We start from the raw sequence: 20,683 nt of genomic DNA on the forward strand, positions 1-20,683 counted from the left end.
AGAATATAGGTTTTTTTTTCCTCCAAGTTTTTTTTTTTTTTTTTTAACTAAAATATATTTGACATGTAACATTGGGTAAATTTAAAGTATATAACATGTTAACTTGATATGTTTATGTATTATAATTGCCATTGCAGTAATAATTAATATCTCTATCACACTGCATAATTATCTTTTTTAGTGGCTGAAATAATTAAGTTCTGGTCTCTGCAAGTTTAATTATAATATAGTATTGTTGTCTGTATTCACTGTAATGCGCATTAGCTCTCTAGGGCTTATTTACTATTCATTGCAAGTTGGTACTATTAAATAACATCTGTCTTAATCCCCTACCCCCATTCCCTGGTGGCCACCATTCTATTCTTTGTTTCTATGACTTCAATTTTTTTTTATTCTACATATAACTGATATTGTACTGCATTAGTTTTTCTCCATATGACTTACCTCAAGTAGAATGATGCTCTCAAGATTGTTGCCAGTGGCAGTATATCCTTCTTTCTCATGACTGAATAATATTTCATTGTGTATATATGTGTGTGTATATGAGTGTGTGTGTGTGTGTCTGTGTGTGTGTATATATATATAAATCATGTATTCTTTACCCATACTTCTATTATGGGCACTTAGGTTGTTTCCATATCCTGGCTATTGTGAGTGTTTACTGACAACTTTTAATATGCAAAATCATATCATCGGCAAATAGCAACAATTTTATTTTATTCTTTCCTATTTGGATGCCTTTTATTTCTTTGTCTTGCAAATTTGCTCTAGCTAGGATCTTCAGTACTATATTGAATAAGAGTCATGAGAGCAAACATCTTTGTCTTGTTCCTGATCTTAGAAAAAAAGCTTTCTATCTTTTTCCATTGAGTATAATATTAACTTTGGGTTTGTCACATGTGGCCTTTATTATGTTGAGGTATTTTCCTTTTATGCTCAATCTGTGGAGAGTTTTTTTTTTTCTTAACCATGAAAAGATGTTCTATTTTGTCAAACGATTTTTTTTTTTGCATCTATTGAAATGATCGTGTGCTTTCATTCTATTTATGTGATGTATTATATTTATTGATTTGCATATATTGAATCATCCTGGCATCCCAGGGATAAATCCCACATGGTCATAGTGTATAATTCTTTTAATGTCTTCTTGAATTTGGTTTGCTAATATTTTGTTGAATTTTCACATCTGTATTCATCATGGATATTGGTCTGTAGTTTTCTTTCTTTCTCTCTCTCTCTCTCTCTCTCTTTTTGTAGTTTTCTTATACTGTCTTTATGTAGCTTTGGTTTCAGGGTTATGCTGGCTTTGTGTGCCACCCACCAGTTTTGTATCTTATGTTTTGTTATATGTTTAGTTTTGATTGTAACTTTCTTTGATTCATGACTTGTATACATATTTCTAATTTCTAAACATAAAGATACTATTTGTAACTGATTTCCTATTTACAATGTCAGAAAACATGTTCTATATGATTGAAACTTCAAAAAATTGTTTGTTATGGCTACTATATGATGAATAGTTCCCTGAATGTTTGAGAATAATATATGCTCTACAGTGGTTTGTTACACTGTTGTATATATGTCCACTACATCAAAAATTTAATCATGTTTAATATTCTATATTTTCTTGATTTTTCTATCTGCTTGTTTGTCAACTGTTGAGGTAGTTTTTTCCTAAATTTCCCACTTTGTGTATTTTTATATATCTACTTATGTTCTAAAAATTTTTGCTTTGTGTATCTTAACATATCTCAATGACATTTCATTAATACATTTTTGCACCATTCTTCCATGGTGTAGCCACCTACCATCCCTTTTTATCAAACCTCTTTCCTGAAAAACTTTTTAGATTTTATTTATTTATTTATTTATGAGAGAAGGAGAGAGACAGTGAGAGAGAGAGAGAGAGAAAGACTAGCGGACTTTGCACTGAGTGCTAAATCCAATGAGAGGCTCGATCTCAGAACCACAAGATCGGGACCTGAGCTGAAAGCATGACTGATTGAGCCATGTAGGTGCTCCTCTACTGTCACTCTGAATATTACTTTTATATTTTTCAGTGATCTCAGTATCCATGTAGATCTCCCTTCTAATATCTTCACCATTCTTGGTACCCTCTGTCAGTGGTCTTGTCTTCGATCTTTCCTCAGGGAACTCCTTTGTCTTAATTACTGGGAATAATTCTTCTACAATATCAAAAGCAAAAAACTCTATTTTTTGGCGGGGAGGGACCATCCGCATCCCCACCATCTTTCCAGGTCACTTCCTCTAATATCCCTAATCCAATAATCTCTTATTTCATCTTTCCATCTCAATTTCACTTTTGCCTTAAACCAATTTGGTCCTGATTCTGCTTCTTACATAACTTATATTCATGTTAAATCATTCTAAGCACTATTTGCTATTTGTGCCATATTCTCTTGTCCTCTACCTTTATCTTAATTGCTTGGGTTAATATAACCTTAGTTAAATCCAAGTCTCTTTCTTCTCCATGCCTGAATGTACTCACCTAAGTATAGTTGGAGAAAAATAACAAAACTATGGTGACTGGTCTTCATTTAAATCTGTAATCAATAACCTCAGATGGGCTCTTTTAATTGCTGTGAAACCCTACATTTGTCTATATTATTCTCTCTCTCCTGGACAACTTTTTCATGCTTCACTTCTTTTTGGACCTCCACTTTCTCCTCCATATTCATTGTTAGTTAACAATTTTGTTTCCCATTTCACTGTGGAATTAAAACACTTAAAACTGGAAAAACAAAAACAAAAACAAAAACAAAAACAAAAAAACACTTAAAACTGAATGTCCAGGGATCCCTGGATGGCTCAGTGGTTTAGTGCCTGCCTTCCACTCAGGGCGTGGTCCTGGAGTCCTGGGATCCAGTCCCACATCAGGCTCCCTGTATGGAGCCTGCTTCTCTCTCTGTCTATGTCTCTGCCTCTCTCTCTCTCTCTCTGTGTGTCTCTCATGAATAAATAAATAAAATCTTAAAATCTGAATGTCCATAATAAATAGAGTCATTATAAAGCAGGCATCCCAACTCTCATATTATTTCTCTTTAATTGCACTTGCCTCACCCAAACCCAATGGCAGTTAAATCTAACACTCTGAAGACTCCATACTAGTGCCATAGTAGATTAATGTAAGTAGAAAAACAAAGATCCATGCTGACTCCTGTCACTCTAAATGAGTGACCACATGCCCATCTCTAGCAGGATCTCTGCTGATGCCCTTAGTGCTTTAGTCTGTTTTCTCTTACTATCCCATACTCTGAGCTACTTATTTCATATCTCTTTGTCCTCAAATCTCTAATATGCTCTCCTTTTCCTCAATCTCAATAACCCTGCTTTTTATTTCATGAAACAAATAATCAGAAGAAAACTTTGTTTTCTTTCTTTTTTTTTTTTTTTAATATGGAACACTTCACAAATTTGCATGCCATCCTTGTGCAGGGGTCATGCTAATCTTCTCTGTATCTTTCCAATTTTATATATGTGCTGCCAAAGTGAGCACGAAAACTTTGTTTCCTGCCCCCAAGTATGCCATTCCTTTCACTTAAGGTCAGAAACTCACATCTTCTCTTTTATTTTATTTTTTATTTATTTATTTATTTATTTATTATTTTTTTATTTTTTTTATCACTTAAGAGCTCTACTATTGCAATTATCCTTGCTGTGTTGTGAAATATCAATATTTCACATTCTATTGGATTATTACAGTAAGCAACAAATATGTGGCCTCACTCTGTAACAATTATTTATTGGTTGTTCTTCCATTTATAGCAAACTCGCAAAGTCTAATTTACATTTTCCTCTCCCTTCTCTCCTTCTTTCCTGAGTATACTCTAGGCAATGCTTTTTACTCCTAGTATCCCATTGACATGTTCTTTTTTAATATTAAGGTCACATGTCCACTATATTGCCAGATTTGATGTTCCTTCTTCCATTTTTTTCTTGATCAACCTCTAAGCAAAATTCAGGTTAGCTTATACCATTCTTTTCAAAAGTTTTATTTTGCTTTCCCTCCTCTTTCCTTGTAAGGCTTAACGTGCTTCTAATTTTTCTCCTTTCTCATATAAGGATAAATGCAAGTTGAAAAAAATAATTTTCTTTAACAAAAAAAGGAAAGAGACTTCCCCACTTCATGCTTTTCTAAGCACATTATTTATAAAACAAAAACAAAAACATATAACTGTAAATTCTTTATTTCTTTGAAATGTATGTAAATCTTTTAGTGGCTCTTGCCAGGTTTAAGAATCAGGAATATCTTACTCAATAAGCAGAGAACTGTCTCTTAGAAATACTGAATATTGAATATTTCCCAGTTTCTGTGGGAGGGTAAGACCCTAACTTCGTAGATGCTTTGCACCAAGTTGCAAAACTACCTCCTAAAAGATTTGAGAAGCCTCTTTTTCAGTTGGATAGAGCCAATTAGGTAACACAAATGATCACCCCAATTATCAAGTAAATCTAGAAGGAACTATGTACAACAAATGGTACTATTAAGTACTCTTACTTGAGGGCTAGTTATTGTTTATTCCTACATGTATATAATAGGCTGTATCTACTTGGCTATATAATAGGGTGAGATTTCTTTGTCTTTATGATCTCCTAGTGGATTGCCTGTGATATAAATCACATTCTCGTATTTAATGTTTATTCAATAATAAAACTATTTTGTCCTCTATCCTTGTGGAGAAGATTTTTGGGTTGGTAGGATAGTTTTAAATTATATTTCCCTAACCACTCAGTACTTCTCTTTTTGCCTATTAATGTTGGGATGCCTCAATGCTTCTTTTTTTATTTTTATTTTTTCCTTTTTCCATCTCTACTCACTTCTTAAATAATCTTTAGTTCACTGGCTTTAAATGTTATCTCCACATTAATGCATTCGATTTTCTACACCTAACCAATCTCCCCTCTCCCTCTCTACTATAAATCTATAAATATCTTTTATTTGATGAGTCCACTTCTATGTACTGTCCATGAATGAACCTTTATAATAAGGTTATCTTTATTGTCCATCAATGAACTATATACTCAACATAAATCTGCTTCTTGTGTTTCCCATCTTAGTGAAAGTCATCATTATTTACAGGTTACAGATTTTTTTTGTTTATTTTGTTGTTTATTTTCATATGCCACAAAATATATCTTATAGGTCTGCTTTCAAAAAATATCTGAAATTTTATTACTTATATATGTCTCATTATTACTCCCCATTTAACATTTACATTGATTTCCCCCCCACCACCACTTCCCTCAGAGAGAAGGAGGAAGAGAAAGGAGACAGGAAGGGTGGCTTTAATAAACCAGAGACCATACAAAAGAAGTGGAAGGAAAGATTCAAAGGTTAAATTCAAGATGTGAAATCAATAGTGAAACATGGGAATTGTCTATGGTAAATGAAATTGTGATAGTCCATGGTATGGCTCTGATAGAGTTTATGGAATAAGAAGATTTTAAAATTATAAGGAAGCATTTATAGTTTGCAAGCAATAACTGTTGAAAGGAGCAGAAAATGAGGATTGAAAAAGGTGTAAGGAGAACCTAAACAGATTTTTCCAGAATTCATGGGGAAAAAAAAATTTACAAGTTGAACAAATTAGAAGGACAGTGTTGAATGTTGTTTGAAATTAAGATTAAGATTATAAATTTAAGAGTTATGATCAAAGTTTGGAATATTACAATGGAAAATGTTAAGCACAAAGTCCATAGTAAGCACTAATAAGAATATAAAGATAAATAAAGTATCTTCATTTAAGGGCATGGAACTCTATTAGAGAGGTAAAATGGAAATATAAATAACTCAGAGACAGTATAAGAATTGCTATGTTTTAGACTTTCAGTCAAACTTATGAGAGATCTGGAGAGGAATATTCATTGTAGGGCCAATGAGGAAAACTCAATGGAAAAAACAGGTTTTTTTGTGGACTCAAACTCTAAACAATTTGGCAGTGTACACCAGTGGGCAGTCCAGAGATAATACAGGCTTAAATATGGATAGGAGAAACATCAAGGTATAAAAGATAAGAATTTGCAATTTCAATTGTTGGTGTGCAAGAATTGTATTATTTAAAAAATCCGTTTATAATCTTTTATATCTTGGGCTGAGAAAGAATTTTATCTCAGTCATTTGTGGACGTTTTTCCTTTAGTTGTGTCTTCCTATTGAAACCTGAGGAAGAACCCCTGGGATCATTGCTTCTGAGACATCCATTGCTTTAATCAGTCTTTCAGATCCTATAGTTGATCCTTTTGATTTTCTGCTGTTCTTGGGGTACAAGTGAGTTTGACAAGGCTGGGAGAAGTGATTGCAGGAGGAGAGCAAAATAGTAACACCAGTATTTTTATTGATTGTTAATGTGACAATAATACAGCATTATTTTGGACTACATAAAATAAAACAGTAAGGTCACTTACATAATTCATTAAATTTATAAGAAAATCATAAATATCAAATTAAATGTTAATCTAATAAAAACATAAAGTATATATTATCATAAGCTGATAAAATTAATGATTAACATTTTCCAAAATATCAGTACTACATGAAAGTGAACAAAATTTAGTTATCATAACTCATTAAAAGGATATAGTATAACTCAATTCCTCTGTAAAACTCAGATCTTCTAAAAATTGCATTGTGATTATTATTGAGCCAAGACTTTTTTTTTTTTGTGAAAATACTTCCTTCTGTTGGAAAAGAACTGCAGTCTTCATCAGCGGGAGAATTTTTAGTAGCCTTTATAAACTAATTCTAAATATTTTCCCTGGAGTCCCTTACTTTTAAATCATCACAAGATCTATTGATAACATTGAAGACATATTTTTAGCGCCACCTAAGAATACAATGCGAAGTGTCAATTTAAATACCAATGCTAATATTTCACTTGTTCAAAAGGTCTTTGAATAATGGCAATAATTATGCTTTAAAATATATGTTTTTTTTGTTGTTGTTTTTTAATAGAAGGTGGATGCTTATTGTAATGTGTATAGGTGCAAATTCTCCTGGGCTTCGTTTTGTCTTTACTGCACATATTGACCAGATAGGTTATTGATTTCATTATCAAGATGTAAATGATTTAAATATCAGGTTCTTTCAAACATAGAAATAATTACATTACATCAAAAGGTATTAAAATTTTAGTACATAATGCTTGGAATTCTAAACACTATCTGGCAGTGTTGTGAATTGGCTCTATCTCCCCCTAATGGCACCAACCAGTTATGATCTCTGTGTTCTGGTGACACTTCCAGCCAATATACCTTAGACAGTACTTAGATTCTCAACTTCTTGGTCCCCTTTTCTGTATGATCGAATATCTTTTTTTCCTATCCCTTCTTGTTCTGGGATTCTTACCGTTATGTCTTCAGTGATTTTAGGATTTTCAAAAGATAGAATCAGCTTTCGTTTTCCAGGTCCAAAAAGGCACAAGGTAAGAAAATAGTGGGTCTGACAGTCTGCATGGAATGAGAGAAAGATACAACAAACAAAACACGTTTGTATTTCAAAAAGTTCCCTATCACAATAGAAGCAGTTAGAATTGTCATTCAATCCATTATTATATTAATTTTCTTGATTAGAATCTGTATTGCTACATGTATTAGTGAACTTATTTTTTTGAAGTATGTTGTCTAAATGTTTAATATCAACATACTACTTGGGACTATAGAGATTGCTATGAATGTGCGTTATTCTATTTATATGTTTATTTAGAAAGAACAATGTAATGTACATAGAGTAATATAATTCTGTAAAAATAAGGTAAAATATTACTGTAATTAATAAAGATAAAGCTAGAGAAGTGAACATTTCTTTTAGAGTTCTACTAAAAGTGTAAGTCATCACTGTCCTCAACTGTGAAATGGAATCTAAAACTTTTCTGGGGGTAGGAATTATATTTCTAATATTGAGAGAATCTAACATAATTTTGGTAGGGAGTATATTTTTAATAAAGTTTTTGTAATGAATTATCAAGTCAATGAACACATTTCCTATTTCAAAAAGATCTGTAAACATAATTTTTTAAAGATTTTATTTATTCATGAGAGACACAGAGAGAGAGAGAGAGAGACAGGGGCACAGGAAGAGGGAGAAGCGGACTCCATGCAGGGAGCCTGATGTGGGACTCTATCCTGGGACTCCAGGATCATGTCCTGGGCTGAAGGTGGTGCTAAACCGCTGAGCCACCCAGGGATCCCCCTGAATGTTCATTAGAGAATAGTTAGGGAATAATTATTAATTAAATGACTACATGAATTAATAAGTTTATACCTAAATTGCTAATGTGTGGTTTCCTTTATGTTATTGCAAATCATCTTTATTATATTGCAACATAGGCTGACAATGATATTACCCACTTTTGTATATAAGGGAAAGGGGATGTGGAGACATAAAATATTTTACCTAGAAGTGACCTGGTGGTAGAGTTGGGAATACAATCCAAGTTTTATGCCTCCATGTTTAGAGTTTTGCTATCATATAGTGTGTTTTGCAGGTGAGAAGTGATTGTCATTCCTTATAGGATTGTAACCTTGATACCATCTCTTATGAATTTTGACTCTGACTGGTTTCAGTTATTGAATCTCTCAATAGCTTATAAATACAGTGGGAGAAAAATAGTTAATGTCTGTGGACTTTACTAGAAAGACTTAAGGTTACTTCTGATGCCAATTCTTACTGATTACTTAGGCAGACTACTCAACTCTATGCCAGAAAGATAATACCAAACTATTACAAAGCTGTTTTGAGATGAAATGTGATAATTGTAAGAGAAGACATTTATAGTAAACAAGTGATAAGGGCATTTTATTGGAACACCTTAGTCTTATTTTGTTAGTTCATCACCACTGTCTACTTTCTTCTAAGCTTTTCTCTTTATTGTGTAAGAGAAGCCTAAAAAGTATTTTCTACAATTCTTTTCTCCATGTGGTTCTGAATTAGTCCAGTCATGAGAGGCACTTAACTGATATTTGGATGGTGAAGAATTGGTAATATGTGGTGAAGAGTACTAGTGACAAGTACAAATTCTCTCAGGGAGGAAAAAATATAATTTGCATGGGAAATGAGAATAATCTTGAGTATTGGGGAGCAATATTGGGGAATATTGGGGCTATGATAGAAATAGAATTCACTGAATATTTCATGTTCTGCCATTCTTTCACATGGTGGGATAATGCTAGGAAACCAGGGTAAGACCATATGTTTAATTCTGACCAGTGAATTGTAAATGAAAGTAACTCCTATCTCCTCAAGGTCAAGAATTTAATTGCTCCTGAGAGTTCACTCCCCTGGGTTGTTGTGGCTAGCTCAAGATAGTAGCTACTCTAAAGCTTGGTTATCTGACTGACTACAGTGAGCCTTGCAGATTGTCAGTGGGCATGTATCGGGAGCAAAAAACAAATTTTAGCTTTTTGTGGTAATGTCTTCCCAAAGAATTCATGTTCTAATCTGCAACCTGTAAATATGTTACCTTATGTAGCCAAAGACATTATGCAAATATGATTAAGTTAAAGACCTTGACATGAGAATATTATCTTGGATTATCTGGATGGTCCTTTTGTAATGACAAGTGTCCTTAATATGTCCATGGAAGCAGAGGTTGTATTGATATGATTGTTGGCTTTGAAGATGTAGGAAGGAGTCAAGGAATTCAGATAGCCTCTAAAAGTTGGGATAAGCAAAGAAATGTTTGTTTTGTTTTTTTTTTTCTAGAATCCCCAAAAGATTTTGAGCTCAATAAAACTCATTTTAGACTTCTGACCTCAGAACTCTGAGATAATAAATTTATATTGTTTTAAGCCACTAAGTGTGTAGTGATTGTTAAAGGAGCAATAGGAAACTAATACACTATTATAAGCCATTTGAAGTTTGAGATTGTTTACTACATCAGCAAACCCAGTCTCGCTAGAATTCTTACCTTTCTTTTAAAATGGTCAACACTAGTATTAAAATAAACTTAAAATTTCAATGATGATTTTTCATTGGAACGAGCTTTATAATCTTTCTCTAGTTGCTTGTTTTGGAAGGGGAGGTGAATCAGGGTACAGATAAAATTTTAGATGTTATTATTGATTACATATTTTCTATAGTACATAGGACTTCACTTTGAAAAGCAATAGAGTTCCCATCTTTAAAAATTGTCAGATGTTGCTATTTTAGAATTTCAGTTTTCCTTTCACTTTTAATTTGCTTATAAAATGTAGAATAAATTTTCATGCCTTGGGATAAGATGCAAAGATACAACCCATAGATACTATGCAGAAGATAAACTAATACAGTGACTTTACTAACAAGTCTATTTGGTGACAGTATATTCTTTCTTCCAGAAGATAAAAGTGGTAAACTGCCAAGGAAATTGTAATGTTGGAATCAAAGTGAAATTTCACTGAAGAACTCAGCTATAGAGTGTCACACATGAAAAGGGATTAGAAGCTGAGCTATCATGAAGAGATGAAAAGGTATTTTCCGAATGTGTTTCTTCTTATGTGAACTTCTGTGTGGATTCTAGAAGTGACTAAATTGATGCAGTAGCTAGAAATCTGAAAAGGAAAACAAAAAGGAAAGCATCATTTTCTGAGATTCAAGAATTTCTCCTTAACTCAAGCCAAGAGCTGAATGTGAAAGGTTCATATCTGAAATTATTGCACTTAGACCTAGAATCAAGTAAAATGCCTGCTATCTTTGATAATGTTAGAATCCATGTACTTATAGTAATAGCTCTTATTATTTATCCCTGTATTCTAATTTTTATCTGATATCTTCATCAATGTTTCCTTCTCTCCTTGTTTTACCTGTGTACCTCATGCATACACATATGCAGGCACACACAAGACTATGTATATGACTACATGTGCATTTTGATCATTTCCCAGGTATCTGGGAACATTTATTCAGTTTCTCTCCCTAGAAGTACAAAAGGAAAAGAAGGTAGCTTTCTCTGTGGTTCCCCTAAAATACTCTGCAGATTTTTTCCTTATGGGGTTATTATCATGCAGTGTGTCTGAAAGTGTTGGGAATGCCCATTCTCCTTGACTTTCACTTCTGACTCCAGGTACAGGACACAAAAAGTCTCTACATTTTCTCAATATTTTCTCTGTCCTTCAGTTTTGAAAGCTTGCCATTCACATCAATGTTCTAAAGTCTCTGCATACCTGGTGGGTGAAATATCACTTGATATCTTGTCAGTTAATATGTGTGACTACAAGGAACATCTTATAAATGAGTATCTTACTCTTCTCAGTAGTATTTAATCCTGCTAAAATTTTGTCTATCCTCTGTGCAAGAATATTCTCAAAAAAAGCATTGCTACTTAGATTATTCTGTATTTTTTTTTTACAGATTTTATTTATTCATGAGAGAGACAGAGAGAGAGGCAGAGACCTAGGTAGAGGGAGAAGCAGGCTCCCTGTGGGGAGCCTTATTCAGGACTCGATCCCAGGACCCTGGGATCATGACCTGAGCCAAAGGTAGATACTAAACCACTGAGCCACCCAGGTGCTCCAAGATTATTCTTTTTTTTTTTTTTTTTTAAGATTATTCTTTAAAGAACAATATTTTCTGTTAACCTTTGTACATATATGCAGAATCATCATAGTTCTTTTGCCAAAGTTTTCATTACATATAAAATAATCTTTATTATTTCAACAATCATCATAATAAAGAATTCTATTGTCCTACACACGACCCAATTCCTACTTAGTTCAAATACTACTAGAACCTCAAGAACAACTGTCGCATGTTCTCTTTGGGCATAGAGGAGATTAGCTTTCCTCCTCTGTATTCTCAAATACCTTTTGCATATCTCTGTCACTACAATGTCCATATCCTCACACCAGATGTGAGTGTCTTGAAAACAAGTGCATAATTACAGTAACTCCAGACATGTTCATAAATGTTTAACAACCAGTTCCCCCAAAACAGGAGTATACATATACTTGTAACTCTATATATGTACATATGTACATATGTTTTTTACAAATTTTATTGACATAGGATTATGCAGTATGCAAATATGAGTAATAATTAAATGTACAATGAGTTTTATTAATAATCCATATAGTCAATTGATTCTTAAAAAGTACTTTGACTTAGGTTGACTATGGATAAAAAGTTCAGCATATCACTGTGATAGATGAGTTAGCGTAGTTTTGACATGAATGTTGGTTGATATTTTTATTTGTGTTAATAATAAGATGGAAATGAAACAATAAAGATATGTTGAGATTTATTAGTCAGTGGTGTGAGTGACTTGCTCAATTGTACAATACTTGTGAATACTGAAAGTGTGTTTCTTTCAAATTTTGTATATTGTCAGTGGAACAGATAATTTTTAAGTTAAACCTATTAACAGATTCTCCCATTATTTTCTTATATCTTGACCATTAACACAACACAAAAACCAAGCCCTGATTTGTAGCATTTGCCAATTTCTTGGTGTCAATATTTCCACCCTGACCTATTCCAAGTTACCGATGTGTATGTCATCACTGAGAGCAGAGTTGGGAGTGATATAGAAGAGCACACCATTATATTGTATATATTCTATTCTACAGATAAAATAGACATAGATACCTTTGAGAATGCAATACTGACATGATTAGGAAATTATAAACTTTGAATATTTTTTAAAAATAAAAAGTTTAGGGCAGTCTGGGTGGCTCAGCGGTTTAGTGCTGCCTTCAGCCCAGGGCATGATCCTGAAGACCTGGGGTTGAGTCCCACGTCAGGCTCCTTGCATGGAGCCTGCTTCTCCCTCTGCCTGTGTCTCTGCCTCTCTCTCTCTCTCTTCTCTCTCTCTCTCTCTGTCTCTCATGAATAAATAAATTAAATCTTTAAAAAATAAAAATAAATAAAAAGTTTATTGTAAGCTTATATAATTTAATTTTTTAAAAATGTCTAACAATCAGCTCTCAAAAAATTCATAAAAATGTAACCATTGGTTCTTGTAAGCTGGTAAGGATTGGCTTGAGCACAGCACTTGCAGCTTCTTCATCTTGTTTTCTTTGGACCTGGCATGTAGCAGGTGATCAGAGAATATTTGTTAAGTGAACAAATGATAATCTTACCCAGCATAGTACACCAATATTGCTTTTAGGACATGGTGAATATTATAAGCACTATTGCATTCTCTGATCAAAAGGCTTCATGAATAATTGAGCTTATTCTTTTTGACATATTTTAAACTTCATGAAATTTATAATAGAATATTCCATCTGTGACATTTGAGTTCTGGAAGAATAACTAATCACAGAACAAACCCCATCACTTCCATACTAAATACTTTCTGTACTTAACTGATATTATATTCAGATCTTGTTTATATACCTTGATAAAAGTGTAAACTGTTTGTTTCAGTGTCTTTTTGTTTTATCTTTTCCCTGCCTTCAGTGATTCTCTCCTCTCTCACCACTGAGGATTCTCAGAAGGGCTCCACTCAGGTTAGCTTCCCAGAATTCTTAATCTAAGGCATTATTAGTATTATTGTTGTTAAAATATATTTTCTCCAGCTCCACATTGAAATTAAGCATCAGTTTTGTCATCATTTTGCTAGAAAAATTGAGAACTTGGAAGCACTGTGAGATCCTTCTAACTCTATTCTTCAAATTTTTGCTCTTCATAGGTGCACTCCCACACAAGATCACTAGAGTATCAATGTGGGGTCCCATTGCACTGTGGGTAACACCAATAAAGAGACACAGTAAAGAAATAAGTTACTCCAAATTTTAAACAATATTTTTCTGAGAGAAGAAAATTGATAAGTTTAAATACTTCAGTGATTTTCTAATAATGGCATAAAACTAATTTTTTTTGTAAAACTAGTTTTTATAACAATAAATTTTTAAATAAGTTTATATTGTGGGAAAGAGAACAAAGGAACAAAGGTAAAAGCACAAAGGTTAAACGTGTGTGTGTGCGTGTGTGTATGTATGTATATATGTGTATGTGTGTGTTGGTTCCAAAGAGAATGAGAACATGAGAAATGAGAGTGAAAGTAAGATCCTGACAGGGCATCTTGACCTTATTATGCATTTTCCTCTACCTCCCTATCATCCTTTGTCTCTCCTTGTACCTTCTTGGCTTTACACACCTTAATTCTTCTTAAAATCTCCCCATTCCTGAGCTCCTTTTCCTAAAGATTAAAAGAAACAAAAGTTAATGTGGCCCTGCCATAAAGGTTGAAAATCAGTTTTAACTGAGTCTGCTTACACACAGATATAGTTGCATGTAGGGCATTTTAAAACTATAGTTGGTGTGTACGTGTAAAAGCATGCACTTTGGGTTCAGATAGGCATAGGTTCACAACTTGATTTCTGAAATTTCCTAGTTGTGAAAGTTGTTCAAATATCTTAAATTATCAGAACTTTAGTTGGCCTCTTTAAAATAGACCTGATTATATCAAATTCAAAGGACTGAGAATGTTAGATTAGATAATGTATATAATGTCCTTTAACACATAAGGACTCGCTAAATGATTATTTTTGTGACTGTTGATATAAGAATAGTTGAAAATATTTAATTTAAAGTAATTAACATGCTTTTATTACTGTTAATATAAGCACAATTGCAAATATTAGTGAAGTGCACAGTGTAAAGATGTATTTAATCAAAGAGTTAGAATTACTCTCATTAGGTGTCATTTTATCAGGTAAGTAATTTAAAAAATAAAATAAAGAGAAGTACTAGGAAAGCCTTTAAATTGAAGTCAAAGTTCAATTTATTAAATAACAAATCAATGAAAAGGGAAGGAAGATTAGACAACTCCAGGAAAAATGGAAGAATATGTGGTTTTTCAAGTTGAAAATGTATTCTGACTTTTAGTATTCTAAAGTTAGACATCTTTTCACTGGAATTTCAGTCCAGTGACATCTAGAGAAACATGACATCTCTTGTCTCTAAAGACAAGGTCTTGAAAGTATTTTAAAATGGTTCAAGAAGCTCATTTGTCATGAACTAACTTTTTAGAAACAACTTTTCAGTGATTTAAGTGACGGTAAATCAGAAACACACTGATGAAGTTTACCCTGAAATGCCTATGGGTTTAAAGATTAACAGGCAAAGAACTAGGAAAGACACAGTTTAGACATTTCCAAAGGAAATGCATTTGACCAATTATGTGAGTCAGTAAACAAAGCACCTAGGTTCTATCTTTTTGGTCTGTGACTCTATTCTATCAGAAATTCCAGAATAAAAATAACTCCATCATTTCTGTTTATATTCAGTATATTTTTTGTCTTTATTCTTAATTACAGAGACAGATCTAATTATGCAGTCATTCCAAGTTTTAGATGCAATATTTGTCAATGAAAGATAATAGGAGTTGGGCACCATTATAAGAATTTTTTTTCAATTTTGCGATTTTTTTTTTTGTATATTGAAATTCTCCTTTATTTAAAATATAGTCAAAATTTCACTGTATTTTAGGAATAAGTTTACTTTGGCTCTTTCTAGAATCATACATTTGGAAAAAGCAATATAAAGAAATTGTGTACATTTAAATACATCATGAGTAAAGCACTAGTATAACAAAATCTATCCATTAATTATAACTAGGGATAGAAAGTTGAAACTACTGAAGTAAAATTAATGGTACTAAAGTTATGCAGAGTTAATAATTTCCTTTCTCTTTAACTTCAGTCTATGGAAGCAAATTCAGTTGTTATCGAAGATCAATGAAAGTTACAAAATAGGCTGGATGATTAAGTAACTAAGATGAGCACAAAGAAAAAAGGCATAAATTATATCCTGAGGTCTGTAGGTACCAGTGATTTGTGACAATCAGTATGTTTCAAATTGGGTCAGAGCAGTGTCTACTTTTAAACACTACTACCCTGGAAACCACAGGAGTGACCACTGAACTTCCTTCATTTGAAAGAGATTGAAACAAGTCACTAATGACTATATTAAATGCTCACAAATAGCCAAAGTAATGACCAACATGGTTTTGTGAAGACTTAGTACTAAATCTAATTTAATTTGATTTGATGATAGAATGACAGATCAAATAAATGAAAAATAGCTTAAAATATTTTGACTTAAGAATTTTACTTTTAGAGGGGAAGCAATATGATTTTCTTGAAGCCAGTATTTTACAGTGATACAGCAGCTCACTGACTATTTAAATGTCAAAATCCTAGGAGTTGACATACATCCTCTGTCATCTTTAGGTAGACTAGAAATAGGCATCCTTCCTTAATTCCCAGTTCACATTAGCAGGCGATGCAAAGAATAATTTCTAACAATCATTAAAGTTTTAAAACCCCCTAAAGAAGTAAAGAAATGATTAGATTTTGACCTACTTGGTTCAAGACCTTATGAAAACTTTCAATATTCTAGCTTAGCAATATAGCAGCAGTGTCCCCCAAAGAACATTTCCTTTTAGATCTTCTTTGAAATCTAAAAGATGTTTGACATAGTCTTTGAGGTCCCAATTTTTAAAATCTGGCTTCTGTATCCTGTAACAGAACTGCCAGGGATCTCTTAATAACTTTGTAATTGTACCTTTCAAATATCAAATTAGACAACAGGCAAAATCTTGTTTGTTGCCTTTTTCATGTGACCAAATTTCACATTATTTAATTTTCCCAATAACGAGTGACAAGCATAAACCAAATGGTCAATCTATTAATTTATACATATTTGTTGGATGCCTATGCACTGTTAGTCACTGTGCTAAGCTTGAGGGTACAACCTGGAACTAAATATGTATGATGCCTTATGCTGTGTATATATTAGTTGAGATGACAAACATAAATAACTAGCTATAGTGAGGGGAAGGTGTTTATTAGGACTTAGCAAGGGTACCTACGTTAGTGTTCCTGTGGAGGCTGAGAGAAGGTTCAGAGATCACTTTCTGGTGGAAGTAATCTATACACTGGATAGGATGAGTAGGACCTCTCCACTGTGCTGGAGAAAATAGCAAGACAGGCAACAGCGTGATTGAGATTTAGCAAGAGAAAACAGCAGACTAATTTGAGAATTAAAAGAACATCAGTCCCTAGAGCCGCAGTGTGAGGAAAAGAGAGACTGAGTGAGACTGAGAAGTAGGAATAGAGAGCCTGCTACATCATTCTGAGAAATGAGACTTCATGCTAATGCCAAAAGGAAGCTATTCAAAGATTCAAAGCAGGTTACAAAAGAGATCATAATTGCATCTTGTAAATGAAGTTATTAAAATGATAATTTTCCATTTGTGTTTTTGCTGAAGCCTTGAGGCCATAAGAGCCAAATACTGTGAGAGGTATACCACCTGAGGAGGATTTGCAAAGGGAGTGGGTTCAGACCTCAGATGAGAGATTTTGTGATTATCACCCTCCAGGCTATAAAAGTGGGTTGGAGACCCTGAGAGACAGAAGTGAGAGATTAGATAGGTAGACAATTTATGTACAAAAAATCTGAATGCTCTGAGATGTGTCCCCTCTCCCTTTGAGAGAGAGGTGGGATTCCAAGGGGGGTCTTTTAGGTAACTTAATATTTGTCCCCCACAGCTTGGGGCACACAGACCTGAGAAAGCTAAAGGATAAAGTCCTGGTTGCAGCAGCCTGTAACAGCAAAGTATGCTTTGTGGTGTGGTTTGGGCAGTAACAGGTCTCTTTTGTTTTTGATGTGTTTTGTTTTTTGGAGGTGGGAGGTGAGGCATTAACTGGAGATTAAACAGTGAAGCAAACTTATAGTTATTTTTCTTAAAATAAATTTATCCAAGGTAATGCCCAGACAGTGAACACTGAGAACACTGAGGGGGTAGATTTAAGTGGCCTTGCAGAAGGTGTGACACTCATGCCTGAAGTACGGATTCCCCATAGACATAAGCCCTCCAAGAGAATTCCCCATCTCAGCAAACACCGCTGCATTAGTCAGCGGTCTCTGAAGAAACAGAATCAATATAGGGTATGTGTGTGTGTTAACATGTGGAAGTATGAATGGATGTACTTTAAGGACTTGGTTTATGTGATTATGGAAACTGGCAAGTCCAAAATCTTTAGGGTAGGCTGACAGGCTGGAGACCCAAGGAATAGTTGATGTTGCAGCTCAAGTCTGAACACAGTCTGGAAGAATTTTCTTTTCCTTAAGGGATACTGGTCTTTTTTTTTTTCCCCCTCTTAAAGTGTTCAACTAACTGATGAGGCCACCCACATTGTGGAGGGTCATCTTTTCAGTCTACAAACTTAAATGTTGACCTTATCTGAAAAATACCTTTGTGGCAATATCCAGCCTAGTGTTTGACGAGATATCTTGGTACTGTGACAGAGCCAATTTGACATGTAATATTAACCATCACAACCACAATCAGTTGTAAATGTACATGTACAAGCCAATGTACACTCAGTGACATTTAAGAGAGAGCTTTTCTATCCCCTTACTTTCTGTCCTTTCATTTACTCCAACCATGGAGATGTCGGAAACCACAAACGAGCAGGGAGGAAAGCTAGCAGAGTTCTCTTCCTGCTGCAGGTTTCCCACATGCAGGGGGTCAAGGCTGGAAGAGAAGACGTGTCTCTATGTCGTGAAACTTTTATTATTTCCCTGGGAGGGATATATTAATTACTCCTCAGGACTGTCTAAAGTGACAGAGTCCAGGGGAAAGAGACCGAACTCCATAGAGCAGGTTTGTAGGAGCAGTAGGAGAAAAACAAAGATACTTTATTCCTCTATTTAAGAGAGTGTGCTACACTTTAGTAAACTGGTCCTGCCATGTGGGAATGATTGTAACATCCCCTATTTTGATGCTCTGTTAGGTACATACATATTGAACTGTTATGACTTCCTGGAGAATTGACCCAATTATCATTATGTTATGCCCCTCTTTATCCCTGATAATTTTCTTGTTCTGTAGCCAGCTTTGCCTGAAACTAGTATGGCCACACCCACTTTATTCTGATTAGTGTTAGCATGGAATATCTTTTTTTAAGGATTTATTTATTTATTTTAGAGAGAGTGCACACAAGTGGGGGGAGAGGCAGAGGGAGAAAGAATCTCTAGCAGGCTCCCCACAGAGCACGGAGCCCAATGTGGGGCTCCACCTCAGGACCCTGAGATCATAGCCTGAACCAAAATCAAAGAGTTGGAAGTTTAACTGACTGAGCTACCCAGGTACCCCTGGGATATCTTTTTCCACCCCTTTACTTTTAACTTATCTGAATCTTTATATTTAGAATGGTTTCTTATAGACAACATACAGTTTGGTCTTAACTTTTTATCAACTTTCATAATCTGCCTTTTATATTTAAATTGATTATCAATATTGGATTAATATTTTCCATGTTTGTAGCTATTCTATTTTTTGTTCTTGTACTTTTTCCCCCCACCACTTTCTCCTCTTCCTCTGGTTTTAACTGAGCATTCTATATGATTCCATTTTACCTTGTCTATTAGCCTATCAATTATGTTCTCTCTTTATTATTATTATTATTATTTTTGGTGGTTTGCTGGTTACCTTAGAGTTTGCAATACACAATTACAACTATTTTAAATCCATCTTCAAATAACCATTACTGCTTCATGGGTAATGCAAATATCTTATGACATAGATTTCTCAATTCTTTCCTTCTGTCTCTTATGACATTATTATTATTAATTTAACTTATCCATATGCTATAATTACTTATGTTACTTTTATTGCTTTAAACAAAAAACTGTCTTTTAGATCAATTAAGAATAAGAAAAATAGAAGATTGCAGTTTACCTTTGTTTATTTTTCTGACACTTTTCCTTTGTGTAGATTCTAATTTCTAATCTATATCATTTTTCTTTTTCCTAAAGATTTTCTTTCTAACTTTGCTTGCATGAGAGGTTGATTGGCAATTTCTGCAGTTTTTTTCTGTGAAAGTTTTTTTTTTTTCATTCTATAGGGAAATTTCATTGGATATAGAATTCTAGGTTAGTAGCCTTTTTCCCCCTAAATATTTTAATTAAATCGTTCCTTTCTCCCTACCTCGCATGGTTTTTGATAAGAAGTTATTTTTTTTTTAAAGACTTTATTTATTTATTCATGAGAGATACAGAGAGAGGCAGAGACATAGGCAGTGGGAGAAGCAGGCTCCATTCAGGGAGCCCAATGTGGGACTCGATCCCAGGACTCCAGGATCATGCCTTGAGCCAAAGGCAGATGCTCAACTGCTGAACCACCTAGGCGTCCCTTTGATGAGAAGTTCTATTTATTACTCCTCTATCAATGTTCCTCTATAGAGTAGGTGTTTTTCATTTGATTTCTTCCAAAATCTTGTCTTTGTCTTCTGTTTGCTGTAGTTTAAATATGAAATGCTTAGGTATAGGTTTTTTGGAATTTATTTTGCTTGGTATTCCTTTAGCTTCTTGGATTAGTAGTTTGGTATTTGTCATTAATTTTGTAAAGTTAGTTGCTATTTCCTCAAATATTCTTTCTGCTCCATTCTTTTTTCTTTTTCTAGTATTCTAATTTTGTGTATGTTAAATTTTTTAAATTGTCCCTAAGTTCTTGATTATTTTTTTCTTCTTGTTTTTCATGTCTTTTTCCATTTCAGTTTTAGAGTTCCTACTGACATACCTTTAAAATAATTTATTCTTTCTTTAGCTATGTCCAGTCTACTAATGATCCTATCAAAAGCATTTCATTCTTCATTTCTGTTACAGCATTATTAATTTCTAGATTTTATTTTACATTTTTCCTAGAATTTGCATATTTCTGCTTATATTATCCACG

General features: G+C 33.7%; 1 non-coding gene across 1 annotated transcript; it reads right to left on the reverse strand.

Moving 5' to 3' along the window:
* Positions 1 to 3,411: 3,411 nt before the first annotated feature.
* Positions 3,412 to 3,517, reverse strand: LOC119866016. The gene has a single exon (XR_005378955.1). It is a non-coding gene; the product is annotated as a U6 spliceosomal RNA (small nuclear RNA).
* Positions 3,518 to 20,683: the final 17,166 nt, after the last annotated feature.

The sequence above is a fragment of the Canis lupus genome, chromosome 25, assembly GCF_011100685.1.
Source record: "Canis lupus familiaris isolate Mischka breed German Shepherd chromosome 25, alternate assembly UU_Cfam_GSD_1.0, whole genome shotgun sequence".
Taxonomy (NCBI): domain Eukaryota; kingdom Metazoa; phylum Chordata; class Mammalia; order Carnivora; family Canidae; genus Canis; species Canis lupus.